We start from the raw sequence: 16,042 nt of genomic DNA, 5'->3' as shown, positions 1-16,042 counted from the left end.
ACCAGCATCTCTATACCAAGGCTTTTCTTCCCTGCCGGATTGTAAGCATTTATTAGCACACCACCAACCCTCCATGCAACCCTGCTCCCAAGTCCGAATGGTTAGAATAAAATAAACTCTGGTTTTCTCTTACCTATTCTTAAACTTATTTAGAGACATGCTGTTCTTAGGCCAGCAAAGGGCTCTGTCAACTAGAAGAGAAGCTGGAAACACGTCCCACAACACCCAAGGCATGAAAGGAAGGTGCCCTGTCCCCAGCCTGCAGCTCCCGTGTGTGGTGGGGAAACTACAGATAAAAGTGAGTGACCACAAAAGTGAAGTCGTGTGTGTGTGTGTGTGTGTGTGTCTCTCTCTCTCACACACACACACACAGACACACAGAACAAATTTACTGATCACGCACTGTGTGTAACACAGGATACCCTATGCAATTATTCAAGGACTTTAAATGATCACATTATTTATCCCTTCTAGCAATCAAAGACATACACAGTGGTTTCTGCCCCTTTTATAGATGAGGAAGCTGAATTTCCCACAGCGAGTAGGAGTCAGGGTGAATCAATGCTGTGGAGAAGGGTTCTAATCTTGGAGTCTCCCCGCGAACCACCTCAGAGTATGGAGAGGCCCTGAGGGTCTCCCACTGTGTGAGTAAACACAGGGAACCTGGTGTGCCCCCAAACAGGAATGTGGCAGAAGGCTTCCTGTCAGAGCGTTGGATACCAGGGAAAGACGCTGGTTTGCTGCTCTAGGCACCAGCAGTTTCCCTTCTCCAGGAGCTGAGTCCGCTTCCCCCTTCCTTTAGTTCCTGCCCCTGCCCAGGTAGCACCCCAGCCTCAGAAGGGATTAAGCCATCCAGACCCACTCTGCAGGTGAGTCGCTGAAGAGGGTTCAACAGGCACTGGGGACAGACACTCAAGACATCCAGGGTTATGGGCAGCAATGGGCTGTCCAATCTGTGGTTTAGCAATAGATTGTAATTCTAAACACGGCATTCGTGATTCCACTGTGTGGCTTCTAATTAACTGCCAGAAATGCATTGTTGAGGGATGATGGATTGTGCTGGAAGAACTATTAATCCTGTCACTGCCCATGTGCGGCCCAAGCCCAGAGCCACTGACTCCAGAGAGCCTGGGCTGCACTGCAAGGGCCCGAGGTGACTGCTCCATGCCTGGTAGTGACGACATCAGTGGCACCTCGTCACCTGAACCTGCAGGGGCACACACCTGGGTCCTTCCAGGCACCACGGTTGCCACAGACAGGAAGGTGGTGCCAGAGGATGTCCCCCTGAGTAGTGAAGGATGGCCAAAGTCATCGACCACATTTCGTGAAAAGGAAATTACTTGGGGTGGATATAAGGTCCTGCACATGGGGCTGCAAAAGCCAGTCACGTGAGCACAGGGAAACGGCCGAGGCGACAGTGAGAGTCACTAGGTAGGTGGCAACCAGCCACCTAGAAAGCTGGTGCAAAAAATAGTCTGCCTTAAAAAAAGCGAGATATCTCTAAATATAACCTTGTTTTACATGGGTCACACTGCTCAACTCTAACCAGCCTATTCAAAAAGATTATAGTAGGGTTTCTGGAGAAACAGAACTATTTTAAGGAATTGGCTCAAGCCATTGTAGGGGGTTGTAAGTCTGACATCCGTAGGGCAGGCCAGTAGGCTGGAAATTTAGGTAAGCGTTGAATACCTCCTTCTTCAGGAAACCCCAGGGTTTGTTCCTAAGGCCTTCAACCGACTGGATGAGGTCCCCACCCCACATTATGGAAGGTAATCTGTTTTATTTCTTTATAGTCCACTGACTGTAAATGTTAATCCCAACTGTAATATCCAACTGCAATATCCAGACCAGTGTTTGACCAAACGGTTATGCACCATAGCCCAGCCAAGCTGACACAAGAAACTCTCAAACAAACATTAGCATATCAGCCTGAATTCTTTTTGTAAGACACTTACAAATGTATTGCATTGTTTTACATGTTATTTATTTAAAAAGAGATTGCCAATTAAAGCAGGACATGAGGCATTCTTCTGACAATTTTTATTTTGTATTTATTCAAAGAGTTGTTTGGGCTTTTTTGGGTAATGCTTTTCCTTTTTTTTTTTTTGAGACGGAGTCTCGCTCTGTCGCCCAGGCTGGAGTGCAGTGGTGCGATCTTGGCTCACTGCAAGCTCCGCCTCCCGGGTTCATGCCATTCTCCTGCCTCAGCCTCCCAAGTAGCTGGGACTACAGGTGCCGCCACCACGCCCGGCTAATTTTTTATATTTTTAGTGGAGACAGGGTTTCACCGTGTTAGCCAGGATGGTCTCGATCTCCTGACCTTGTGATCCGCCCGTCTCGGCCTCCCACAGTGCTGGGATTACAGGCGTGAGCCAGCTTTTTTCTTATATATATTCTTTTACATAAGTAAAAGGAAAAAATCTGTAAAGTAAGTTAAGATATTCTTAAAAGTTCACATTCAGGGTCAAAGTCCGCTGTACCACGTTTGCATTCAGAGCTGGGGATATTCAGCTCTTTCCACTCAATATTGTCTCTGCATCACAAGTCTGGCTGATGTATTGTTTTATAGAAAACAATATGAGAACTAGAAGCCACTGGGAGCGCTTAAGCGGGTTTTTCAGTCGTGTAGAGCTAGCCTACTTTTGACTCTGGCTTTGGGAATATTGTTAAACCTGCCTAGTTCACTGTCACCCACAGCTGTCTGATTGCTGGGGCCTACAAAATCCACCTCTATGGTCCTCTGGGTGGTTTTCTAGGCCACTGACACCCATTCTGAAAGGTTTGGGGCTGCAGCCTCTGGTGTTTGCTCAAGTGCCAGCAATGGGCCCTCTTCATGGCCAACACCGAGATAAAGCCACTGTGGGGAGGGGTGGCATGTTCTTATTGCAAAGGTACTAACATTTGGGAAGGAAATGAGTATTCCAAACTAAGGAAGCACATTTATACCAAGTGATTATGGAGGTCTTGCCATGTGGCCGTCACTGGCCTAAAGCCCCACACACATTACCACATTTAACCCACACAAGAAACATATGGAGGGTGTGCTGCCATCGTGCCCATCTCGCAGATGTGATGAGAAGGAGCAGAGGAGTGAAGCGGCTGGTCCTGATGTACACCAGCCAGGGAATGAAGCCAACAAGCGGCCCAAGCCGGCCTGCCCAAGCCACCGCGCCACCTGTGCTAGGAGAGGATAGTGACCACAGCGCTCCAAGTGCGCTCCTGGGAAGAGGTCTGATAATCCTTCCCAAAACTGATGGGGGAACCTGAGGCAGTAGAGCCTTGCAGCAGAAGGGCCGAGTCCGAGGCAGTGAGCGCCCCCGCCGGCCTTTCTTCCTGTGAGATGGCTGCGCTGGGCCTCCCACCCTGGGGCCCCACGGAGGGAAGCCAGGGCGCACCCAGCACACCGGGCCCAAAGCAAGCTGCCTCAGCCTCGCACGCACGCAGCGAACCCGAGGACTGCTGCTGCTCCTCCTCCTCTTCTGGGCACAGGAATCCTTTGATGAGGAAATTGGCACACATACCTCCCTGAATGAGGCAGTGCCTCACGTCAGTAGGAGACAGAGAAAGTCAAAGTCTCAACTGACAAAAAGGGGTATGAGCGTTTTGTTCTCCGGGATCAGCACTGTGAAACCCTTATCGGCCTCAAAGATGTTACTAGATAAATATTCTATCTTTCAAAAGGCCTTTCCAGTGGCCCTTTAAAAATGTGCTCATGACAGTGTAGCTCCCTTTCACCTGCTGAGTGTCACAGGTCACCTCTCCAGCCGGAGTGTCCCAAGGCCCCTCCCGACAGCTGACTGCAGGGAATGCCTGCAGGGGTCTCAGCTCGAACTTCCGCATGAGCAAAAGCCTGTAATCGTCATGCACTCAGAAGCTGGTATGTGTTGGTCCTCAGAGTCTGATTGGAGAGGATGCTTCTCCCTTCTTCAAATGCAGTCCTTAAAAATGACAGTCTTACTTTAAAATTCTGAGTATTTGGCTGGGTCTGGTGGATCACGCCTATAATGCCAGCACCTTGGGAGGCTGAGGTGGGCAGATCACAAGGTCAGGAGTTCGAGACTAGCCTGGCCAACATGGCGAAAGCCGGTCTACTAAAAATATAAAAATTAGCTGGACGTGGTGGTGGGCACCTGTAATCCCAGCTACTTGGGAGGCTGAGGCAGAAGAATTGCTTGAATCCGGGAGACAGAGGTTGCAGTGAGCCGAGATCGTGCCACTGCACTCCAGCCTGGCAACAGAGCAAGACTCCATCTCAAAAAAAAAAAATCTCAGTATTTTTCCCCTGACTCATTATCCAGTAGAGTCTGGAGCCCAGGGGTCTATGGATCATAATAACTAGAGGGGCTGTTGAACTCAGGACTTTAGGGAGATAGCAAAAGCGTCTCTGGAGAATGCCTGAGGCCACATTCTGTAATGGGAAATACATGGTTTCCCCCACAGGGTGACATGCAGTGACTATAAAGACGCTGTGTGGTTGTGGCCAGCTCCAGCCCTTCCTCACTAAGAAGACAAGGTAGAGTGTTTCTCTCAAGCCCTGCGTATGGCAACGTCGTCTCTGATCCCTTCCGGACCTCTTCTGGAGCCCCAGGTGGACTGCACGATGCTGGGATGCCACCCTGTCCTCCACCTTCACCCGCACAGACTCAAAGCACGGCTGCTGGTGCCACGGCTTTACCCGCCGACCCCCGTCAAAGGCTTGGCTCACCTTCCCACCTGCTGCAAGTGCAGTCGCTTTTGTCTCTGAACCGAGCTCACTGAATGTGCACCTGGGCGTCCTCCCACCAACGGTCCCGCTGACCCTTTGGTATGAGCCCCCTACCCACCCACCCCCGCCAGCCCTTTCTCTCCCAACTGCCGGCCCTGCCTCACCCAGTGAGTTCCAGAGTAGGGGACAGGACTGGGCTACTGAAATGGGGTCTTGGGCAAGTCACTCTGTGAAAAGGGAAAACAAACTTTCTCACACTCAACATCGGACGCTTCTGTGACCAGATGTGTTTGCGGTTTTCCCTGCGTGCCAAGCAGTTCTGCAGTGGGCACCAGCTGGGTGTCTGATAATTCAATCCCAACACCGTCATGCCAAGCAGTTCTGCAGTGGGCACCAGCTGGGTGACCGATAATTCAATCCCAACACCGTCATCCGGAGATAACATCAGATCCCACAGGTTTCGGGCTAAGTCACACGGGGTTTGCCCCACTTCAGATGCCACGTGAAGTGCCAGGCTGGGGCCTGTGTGTCTGACCAACCCACTATCAATCAGGGACCCCACAACCCCAGATGGCTTTGATCATTTGCTAGCACAGCTCACAGGCTCGGAGAAACATTTTACTTAGGGTTACCCATTGATTATACAGACTGAATATCGGTTCACAGTTACAAAGGCGACGGAACAGCAGCCAGATGCAGAGGTGCACAAGGTGTGGGGGTGGGGGGAGCACATTGCCGCATCCTCTCTGGGTGCTCCTCTCCAGCACCTGCAAGTGTTCAGCAGCCTGGGAGCTCATCTAATCGTGCTGCTCAAGTTTTTACCCAGATGAGGCCAGGCGCTGGGGCTCACGCCTGTAATCCAGAGGCTGAGGTGGGCAGATCACCTGAGGTCAGGAGTTCAAGCCCAACCTGGCCAACAGAGTGAAACCCTGTCTCTACTAAAATTACAAAAAAAAATTATCTGGGCATGGTGGCAGGTGCCTGTAATCCAAGGTACTCGGGAGGCTGAGGCAGGAACTTGGAAGACAGAGGCTGCAGTGAGTCTAGACCAGGCCACTGCACTCCAGCCTGGACAGCAAGAACAAAACTATGTCTCAAAAAGGAAAAAAATGTTTTTACCAAGGTGAGTCTCCAGGCTGCCTTCTCTTCACAGAGGCTCAGACCTAACCCTTCCACAGGGTTTGGGCTCTCCCATAATTCCCACGTGTGGTGGGAGGGACCCAGTGGGAGAGCACAGATCACTGGGGAGGGTCTCCCCATTCGGCTCTCACGGTAGTGGGTAAGTCTCACGAGATCTGATGGTGTGATAAGGAGAACCCCGTTTCACCTGGCTCTCTCTTGCCACTGCCGTGTAAGAAGTGCCTTTCACCTTCTGCTGTGATTGTGAGGCTTCTCCAGCCACGTGGAACTGTAAGTCCAATAAACCTCTTTCTTTTGTAAATTGCCCAGTCTCTGGTACGTCTTTATGAGTAGCATGAAAGCAAACTAATACGCCCTCTACTCACTCGGGGAGCATATTAATGCCCATGGGGCATTTCTGGACTCCCCTACCCTGTTCTTTAGGGGGCATTGTGATGCACCCCTACACAGAAGCCCTGAGGATGGTTAGCTCAGCGACATCCCCTTGGAGAAGCTCTCCTTGCCTGGCCACTGCCCTGGGCCCTCACTCCAGTTGCATGGTATCAGTGTCCAAATAAATGGATTGTTGCCAAGCCCTTCTCTTGGGCCCTTTTTGGGAAAAACCAAGGTAAGACAAGGGCTAGAGTGCTACAGATTTGGATTCCAACTGCAGAGAAGTGAAGGCTCAAGCCATTGGGATGAGGGGGATGTCAGAGAGGGAGCAGAGGGCAGAAGAGAGAGGCTCTGCTGAGCCTCCTGTATCAGGCGGGAGAGGGAGGATTGCTCTGGTGCAGACAAGGCCTCTTCCAAGAGGGCCTCAGAGTGCCAGATGAATGAGTGTGGCTTCTCGACCTTGGAGACTCTAGGGACAGTCCATGCTGTGAGCTGCCTCTGGAGATTCAAGTTTGATCCAAATGACTGACCCGGAGAACAGGATCTGGCCCCTCACCTGTTGCCTACTGCTTCTTAAACAAACACGAAGCACGTTTCTGCTGCCTGAGGGTGCTCATGCCAGTAACGCTGAGAGGTGGAAACCAAAGGGGAGCCCAAAGATTGACAGTGACACAGATGTCCCGCAATCCTGGTGTGTGGAAGGCCTGGAGCCGGCCTTTCCCCTGGCCCAGGCCTGCACTCCCACCACAGTGACCTTTGCTTCTCAAGGCCTGTCTCTCCCACGGTGGTGAAAAGAAACTCCAGCGAGGCAGGAGGATGCCAGGAGAAGGTGTCCCCACGACAGGGAGGAAGGTGGCGAGAATAAAGGCCACCATCGGGGTGCAATCACACAGAGAGGCTGAGGGAGAGGAGGGCCGATGACATGCAGTAGACTTGGCATTTTTGTCTCTGGTGACCTTTGAGAAGGCAATTTCTGTTTTGTGGGGAGTGCGGGATCCAGACGGTGAAAAGTTGGAGGCTGAGTGGGCAAGGAGGCCCACGGGGAGCACCAGGAACCCAGGCAGTGAATTAGAGGGAGCAGCAGCAAAGTGACAAAATGGGGCAACAGAGACTGTATAGACAACAGGGACCCAGGAAGTGTGTCAGAGGGGAGATGTGGGGGAGTGACGTGTGGGAGGTGCTGGAGAGAGAGGACCTACATAAGGGGAGTCTGCTGAGTCCCAGCTGCCTGCCACACCAGGCTCTGCAGTCCCCAGCAGAAGAGATCTGTCCTGTTCTTCATCCACAACACCCACACCCACCACCAAATACGGGGTGGTGCGCAAATACCTGCAAATGAAAATGGAAGGAAGAAAGAGAGGGGAGGGAAGTGAGGAATAGAGAATTTGAGATATAAAAGAAGAGAAATGGAGGTTCTACTGAATAATCTCAACTTTTACAGATGACTAGGAGAAAAATGTTATCTGCTCAAAGATGTAGCAGGTCGGGGAAGTGCTGGAGGGTTCAGCGGTGGGAGGAGGCTGTGGAGACACCTGTGAGCGACACGCTAAGGACAGCTTCCCAACTGGGAGCTGGGGCAGGTCAGAGGGCCAGGGCACTGTCGGCCACCAGCCCTGAGGATAGAGGACCTGGTCAGCACCTGGTCAGCAGTCCTAGCGCCCCGCGGTGGCATCTCAGGGTGGCTCAGCTCACTGCGGCACAAAGGGACCAGCACAATATGTGCGGCCAAGGGGGTGCTCTGCCGCCACCACACCTCCCCAGCAGCCAGGCCCCTGGTCAGCATAGGAGGAGTCTGTGCCAACATCCAAGGACCCAGCCTATGAGCGGGGCTGGCGGGGGATTCTGGCAGGTGCAGCTGTAAACAGAGGCCCTAGTCTCCCTACCCACAGCCTGGGTCCATCTGTCCGCTTGTGTCTGTCTGATGTGCCCTTTGGTGCTATCTGAGCTGGCAGCAGGGAGCACACTAACTGCCCTCACAGTGCATACGCATTCAAAATACTTGATATAAAAAAGTCCAACAAGAAATCCATTACAAAGAAATTTTGACATTACTTTTGTCGGCAAAAGAAAAGGAAGAACTGTTTAAAACCTTAAATATAAATTCAACTGTCATAAATTTCTGAATGGTCGTTTTAAAAAAATTGTTTCAAAACTTTTATCACCTACTTGTGTGAACAAAGTTTCTAGTCCATGGTGCCTATCAGGAAATTGAAAAAATTATCACTAAGTGTGAGGCATAAATTGCACTGTAGGCATTTTTTAAGCATCAAAACTGACACATGAAAAAAGTTATGCTCAGGAAAGCCCTCAATTTTCTCATTAAAATAATTTTATGGATTTCTAGAACTCTCACACAAATTTATTTTTAATATCTTTTTTAAACTGTGTGCTTTAAAATTTTTCATCAACCCTAAGTAACGTAAAAAAATGTAATGAATATTTTGACCACGTCCCACACAGAAACCCAAGTCCCCTCCACTCTGCTGCAGTGCAACCCTCGAATATTATTTTCTGTGCATGCCACGACATGAAAAAGCAGCAAGCCTGGGAAGCTCTGTGGAATCAGAGAGAAGTGAATAAAAGGTGACGTGTATGTGGGGAGCCAGGGCAGCTGCGATTCACAAGCCTTCCCAGGAGAGCCTGCGTGTGAGGAGCAGCCCCTAGGTGGGAGCAGCACTGCGGGAAAAGCAGGGGCCACAGGGGCACAACCCTGGGGTGCAGTCACCGGTGGTGTAGGCCAGCCAGCTTGGGTGGGGACACAGGCATGTAGGGTGTTGACCTTGCCTGGGAGCCTGGATTGGGGGTTCAAATGCAATCCAGGTAACGTTGCAGAGCCAGTTGCATGTACCTATCTGCTCTTCCCCCTTGGGACAATCCTCCCAGGCTTCTGCAGACACCCCCGACCCGAGACATTACCACGTGTTCCTCCCATATACAGGATTTCTATTTTAGAAGTGCTCCCTCTCACCCAGACTTCAGTCACCTGAAATGTCTCTGTATTCCCTTTTCCTGCTGTGACCTCAGTGTGTACACATCAGCCTTATAAAGCATCCATCCATAGATGCCAAGTGTACACCCGAAATCACAGGTTGGGGGGTCTGCCCCATGCAATGGGAAATGCTCCCATCAGAGACTTGGGCTCCATCTTGTTTGGGCCACTGTCCAGCCAGGGGAACCCTGGCCACCCAGTGTTTCTTTTCTGGCCTCAGTCTCCTCACTTGTAAAAGGCAGGGGTTTTACTAGATGACCTTTAAGGCTCCTTGTATACTTGACATTTTCAGTTTCTGAGGTAATCAACATCCAAAATATTTAACTTAAATTCTGGTTGGTACCACAGGATCAAAATCACTAGAATGCTATCCCCTTGAGAACAGAAACTATACCTGTATTGTTCAAGGCTGTGTCCCTCGTGTTAAGAACACATGCTGGTGTGTAGTGGGGGCTCAGCAAATATTGGAAGAAAGGAAGGAAGGATGGATGGATGGATGGATGGATGGATGGATGGATGGATGGATGGATGGACGGAGAGATGAGTGGATGGATGGATAGATGGATGAAAAGATAGATAAATGAATGGATATACAGATGGATGGATGAATGAATGGATGGATGAGTGGATGGATGGATGGATGGATGGGTGGATGGATGGGTTGATGAGTGGATGGATGGATAGATGGATGAAAAGATAGATAAATGAATGGATATACAGATGGATGGATGAATGGATGGATGGATGAGTGGATGGATGGATGGATGGATGGATGGGTGGATGGATGGATGGGTTGATGAGTGGATGGATGGATAGATGGATGAAAAGATAGATAAATGAATGGATATATAGATGGATGGATGAATGGATGGATGGATGAGTGGATGGATGGATGGATAGGTGGGTGGATGGATGGATGGATGGATGGATGAATGGATTGATGAGTGGATGGATGGATGGATGGATGGATGGATGGCCTTCTAGGAACATATTGAAACCAATGGCTCTGTTAAATACATTGTTAAAGGTCACTCATTTGAAAAAAAAAAATGAAATCAGCAGGTCATGGGGAGTTAGTCCATCATTGGGCAAAGTAACGTTATAAAGGTACTTTTAATATCAAAACCATATTGGAAAAAAACACACTGAGTGTGGAGAGTCTATGGACACATACCCATCAGAATTCCCCAACAATGGGACCAGGGAGGCTGTCGATCTTCACTTGATCAGGTTTGGAAGCCTTCGGGAAGGAGGGGAGACTGGAAAACCTATGTGGAGGATGAACTTAGGGTTGACTGGAAGAAGATAGCATATGGTCCACTTTAAAGAAGACACCAAAGGTAGAGTTGACACTACTGAGCAGGTGAGTCCAGGCCATGTGGAAGAGGAATGAGGAGAACCAACTCTTCAAGTTGAACATCCAGTTCTTTGAATTTGGCCAGAGGCCCCAACATTCCAGTCCCTGGCTCTTCTCTTTGATTCTCCTCTGAGCCCTCAGAAGGATGGTAACGTCCAGAATGTGGAGAACACCTGAGGAGTCACATGCCTCACCCCAACCTCCCTAGCGGAAAAGCCCTCTACCCCCTTAGATAATGCTGAATGCTCCATGAGAGGTTCATCCACCCTGTGCCTAACTTCCAGCCACCAACACCTGCCTGGCTCCTGGTCACCTTCTCTACCGTCATCCAGGGATGGTCCAGGAAATGCAAATACCTCAAATGACTGACCTGGGCAAAATCTGTAAGAGAAGTGCTGTGCCCTGGATGGGACCATCACCTGCATGATGCAGTCTGCTTACATATAGAGGTGACAGATGCTTCACCCCAGGTGCCCCAGGTGGACTCCTGGTCCAGGGTCAGCCGCTGGAACTCAGTGGACTCATTTCCAAAGGCAGCTTGCATAGCAGCCTCACTCTCTCCATTACCCACCTCCAAGTGCTGAGTGGAAGCCAGGCTTCCCCTCCCTGGCTCTGTTCTATCCAGTGGAATCTTACACCCAAATGACTCAGAGATCTCCTGGGAGCTGTGAAATATCATTCCTGGTACCTGTATTCATCGTCTATTGCTGCTGTAACAAATTATCACAAACTTGATGTCAAAAACAACACAGACTTATCATCTTACAGTTCAAGAGGTCAGAAGTCAAAATGGATAGGCAGGGCTGGCCTCCCTGCTGGAGGCCCTCAGGGAGAATCAGGTCCTTGCCTCCTCCAGCCTCCAGAGGTGCCCACATTCCTTGGCTGGTGGCCCTTCTCCATCTTCAAAGCTGGCAGTGTAGCGTTGTCAGGTCTCTCTCTGACCTCTGCCCTCTGCCTCCATCCTTACACCTCCCTCTTCAACTCTCACCCTCCCGCCTCCCTCTTATAAGGACGCTTGTATTTAGATTTGGACCTCCCCATAATCCAGGAGAATCTCCCATCTCAAGATCCATGACTTGATCACGTGGGTGCCCACTCTCAGGGTCCAGGGGCCACTATTCTGCCCACCATGATACAGTTCCAGAGACTCCAAACCACCCAGTGGTTTCGTATCCAAGAAAAGCTAACATCCTGAGGAGCCCCACACGATCTGGCTGCAGTCACCTCTTTGATCTTAACATCTGCCCCTCTGCCGCGCAGGCTGAGTTCCAGGGGCTTCCTGTGACTCCCGAGCCTGTGTGGAAAGCCTCCTCTCACATCAGCGCACAGCCAGGCCTCTCCTCCTCCCAGCCTTGGCCTCAACGTCACCTTCTCAGTCACAGGTTCCCTGACCACCCTTCTTAAAACTGCAGCTCTCTGTAACACAAAGGAAAAGTGCCTGGGGGGGATGGACACCCCTCCTCACCCTGATGTGGTTATTACCCATTATACGCCAGTATCAAAACACCCCACACACCCCATAAATATCTACACCTACTATGTACCTACAGAAAGTAAAAATTAAAAAGAAATGGCAGCTTCCTCCCATCGCCCATGCCCCGGCATTTCCTGCCCTCTGGTTCTATTGCCCTTTGCTGATCACCACCCCAGGATCCTGGGCCTCTTCCTTTTGTATTTGTTTACCGTACATCTCCTCTCACCAAAATCTAAACTCCATGGCGGAGCTTTGGTGTGTCTTGGTCTCACTGTAACTGCCCATAATGGTCCCTAAAACCAAAGGGGCGCCCAGTCACATCTGAGAACGTCCATTTATTTGAAATTATTGTTAAGCGCCTACTCTCAGGACCGCTGCATCCCCACCTGCAGGAGCTCAGCACAGTCCTGGCGAGCGGCAGGGGCCCTGGACCCTGAGCTCTGGCAGGAAACACAAGAATCAAGCAGTCTCTGCCCTGGAGGGTGGGACATCCTGTGGGGAGGTGGACACGACACCACATGAGGGCAGCATCGTGGGCTGGGCACCAATCCACACAGTGCAAGCTACCACGAGACAATGCCTCCCGGTCACTGCGTGTGTTAGGCGGCATTGCAGGCCCCATGAATGTCTCCAGCCTTGACAGCCACATGCAGTCAGCAGAGGACGCCTCCGGAAGGTGCAGAAGGCAGGCGTGTGATGACTCAGAGCGTTTTCCCAGAGCAGTGGCAGAAAAGCAGCCCAGTGTTGCCACCACCTGTCACAGCCTGGGTCGGCCCATCCGAGGCAGCCAGTCACACCACCCATCAGCAGCGAGCTGGGTCCCATGTCCCCCTCCCTACTTCTCCAAAGACGACCAGAGACAAAACTGGCGGTGGCTGCCGCCTCTGCACTGCGCCACTGAACAGACTCAACTGCATGGGAAGAGGGGGACTTACCACCTTTTGTGAGGGTACTTACCACCTTTTGTGAGGGGACCTACCACCTTTTGTGAGGGTACCTACCACCTTTTGTGAGGGTACTACCACCTTTTGTGAGGGTACTTACCACCACCTTTTGTGAGGGTACCTACCACCTTTTGTGAGGGGACTCACCACCTTTTGTGAGGGTACTTACCACCTTTTGTGAGGGTACTTACCACCTTTTGTGGGGGTACCTACCACCTTTTGTGAGGGTACCTACCACCTTTTGTGAGGTTGTGAGGGTACCTACCACCTTTTGTGAGGGTACCTACCACCTTTTGTGAGGGTACTTACCACCTTTTGTGAGGGGACTTACCACCTTTTGTGGGGGTACTTACCACCTTTTGTGAGGGTACCTACCACCTTTTGTGGGGGTACCTACCACCTTTTGTGAGGGTACTTACCACCTTTTGTGAGGGTACCTACCACCTTTTGTGAGGGGACTTACCACCTTTTGTGTGAGGGTACCTACCACCTTTTGTGAGGGGACTTACCACCTTTTGTGAGGGTACCTACCACCTTTTGTGAGGGTACTTACCACCTTTTGTGAGGGTACCTACCACCTTTTGTGAGGGTGTCTCTCAGCTTGGCTTCGAAACCCACGTTCCCACCTCTTATCTCCTCCTGGAGACACAGTACACAGCTAACATGAAAGCAATTAATTGAGGCCTTTTACCAGACCAATGCGTGTTTTACTCCATGTAGTACCAAGTTAATTATTTAATAGCACGGAAATGCCAGCATCCTGTGTGGGCTGAGGCTGCCATGCACAGCAGAGAGAGACTCTTCTCCACTCCTCACCACTGGTAAGGAGGCCACAGATCGCACTGCCCAGGGGCTGAGTCCACACCTGGAAGGACCCATGCCTTCTGCAGTTGGCACCTCCCCAACGGCAGCCAAGCAGGCTGGACTGTGGACTCTGCCCAAGGTAACTGCTCATTTGTTTTTCCCTCTGTATGGATGAGGAAGCCAGCTCTTCCTCCATGACTCAGGAGGGCAAAAGGTACAAAAGCCCTGCTGGACTCTACGCCTCCCACCACGAATGAGTTGCCTTCAAGGGGACTCGTGGGAGAACAAAGACAGGGCTGGTGAGAGGCTTGTGGTCAGGCAAGCGGATGAACATCCTTCAGTCCCAACTGCCAACCAGGCAGCTAGCACAGGCCACAGGAGTAAAATCGCAACAATTAGACAGCATTCCCAGAGCACCGCAGGGTCAGGAAGAAATTTAAATCAAGTCTGTGCGCTCAGAGATTACAAACTAGTTGGGGAAACACGTGCTCTGCACGTGAGTGTTTACACAACCACAGAAGTCATACACAGAGCACCAAGTACACGGCCCAACAGGTCAGTCCTGGGAGACCAGGAGACACCGAGCTGACAGCACACTAAGGCAGTCAGGGAAGGCGTTCCGGGGAGATGGAGATGAGGTCGGGCGGTCATACAGCCAGTAAGTGTTGAAGCTGGGTTTTGAACTCAGGGAGTCCAGCTCCACAAAGCTCACCAAATTGTTTTTATTCCTCACTGCCTCTGTGTCTTTACAAGTGTTGTCTTTTCCATTAGTACCATACGTCACTGTGACATCAACGGGGCTTTCACAGAAAACAACCACCTATAACGCAACCCCGTGAATCAAAACTGTTGGTCCCGCTTCCTGTTCCCTCCAGTCCAGTCTCTGCCTTGGCACAACGGCTCCCATGCTGTTTGGCCCACAGCCGCGGCTGAAGCCAACCAGCCTGCCCATGCCAGCCCCTGCCAAGGACTCCCACGCCCCTCGCACCCAGTGACTGAAAAGGTAATGCCCAACGGCCCAACATCTTTAAAGCTGTCATCTGTCACCTCGCAGAGGAGTGCCCATGGTACCCAGAGACTGCTCACTCACTCCTCTGGGGTGGGAGTCACAGGAGGTGACCACGGGCTCTGTGCGGAACCAGGAGAAGCAGGCCTGGCTGTGAGATCAGGCCTGGCGAGGACAGCTCCTGCAGTGCCAGCTCTGCACCATCTCCAAGTGCTGCTGCCTCCAGCATAGGAGGTGTTATCATGGACACCATAAACGACGTGGGACCTTCAGGGCTGGTGACAATTTTGATGGGCTGCACTAAAAATTCTGTAAAAATGGTTAAGATTTAGCATGACTGGCTGCCTCAATGCTTCTTTTTATGTGTCTATAAAAGTGATATTATCAAAGCAGAGCTCTGGGATGATTAATCTGGTTGCAGTCTTCAAGGAGTCCAGGCAATATTATTGCCAGGCCTGGAGGTGTGACCGGGGGGCCTGGATCAGGGTGGTCATGACCCTGGCAGGGGAAGCAGAAGAGGGTGAGCTAAAGATGCTGGGTTTCATTTTGGATATGTTGAGTTGAAGGAAGAGGTCAGCCTGGAACCTAGGAGCGATGGAAGAGGCCAGCATTCTTGCCTTAGCTTGGGGATGGCGTTCACCTTGCTCACGGCAGTAGTCTCAAGGCACGAGGCTTTGCGCTGTGGAAAGAGGTCTGAAATCTCAGGGACAGGGACAAGTGTTGCATGGGAACCTCCATGGAAAAGACAAGGTGGTAAGGAGAGGTCTTTGGGGCTGCCGCCTCCCGACCCTCACTGAAGACAGAAAGGAAAAGGGGCCAGAGGGGGATTTGTCAGGGGAGTGACGGGCAAACTGAGAACTGTCATCTGCTGCAAGCTACAGCCACCCTGGGCTTTTCACCCGTGACAGAGCCGCCCCCTCCCATCCAGCACTGCAGGACCCTGGCCTACAAAGGCAACGGGCATGTGGCTGGCGTCACCCCCCTCTGGGCAGCCGTGCAGGCACCCACAGGCCCTTGTGACTCTGGTCTTCTGAGGACTGTGACAGCTGTGCCTGTGAGGCAGGTTTTGTCTCTGGTTCCTTCTCATCCACCATCACCAAGCTACTCACCACTTAGAAAGGGAATTAAAAGTCAGGCCTGGAGGTAAACCCTGAGGAAGGCTGGGCTCGGCCTATTGTGGGCATGGGAGGGCCTCTCTGCCCGAAAGGCTGGGCTCGGCCTATTGTGGGCATGGGGGGGCCTCTCTGCCCG

At 51.4% G+C, this 16,042-nt stretch overlaps 1 long non-coding RNA gene across 1 annotated transcript in view; it reads right to left on the bottom strand.

Moving 5' to 3' along the window:
- Positions 1-16,042, bottom strand: part of LOC105506528 — a 28,668-nt gene that overhangs the window by 12,194 nt on the left and 432 nt on the right. The window contains exon 2 of the long non-coding RNA XR_001000940.1: positions 15,901-15,983. This is a non-coding gene — a long non-coding RNA (uncharacterized LOC105506528). The remainder of the gene's footprint in view (positions 1-15,900; positions 15,984-16,042) is intronic.

Source organism: Colobus angolensis, unplaced genomic scaffold (genome assembly GCF_000951035.1).
Source record: "Colobus angolensis palliatus isolate OR3802 unplaced genomic scaffold, Cang.pa_1.0 Scaffold137, whole genome shotgun sequence".
NCBI lineage: Eukaryota > Metazoa > Chordata > Mammalia > Primates > Cercopithecidae > Colobus > Colobus angolensis.
Note: the sequence above shows the minus strand (reverse complement) of the source record. Positions and strands in the feature narration are given on the sequence as shown.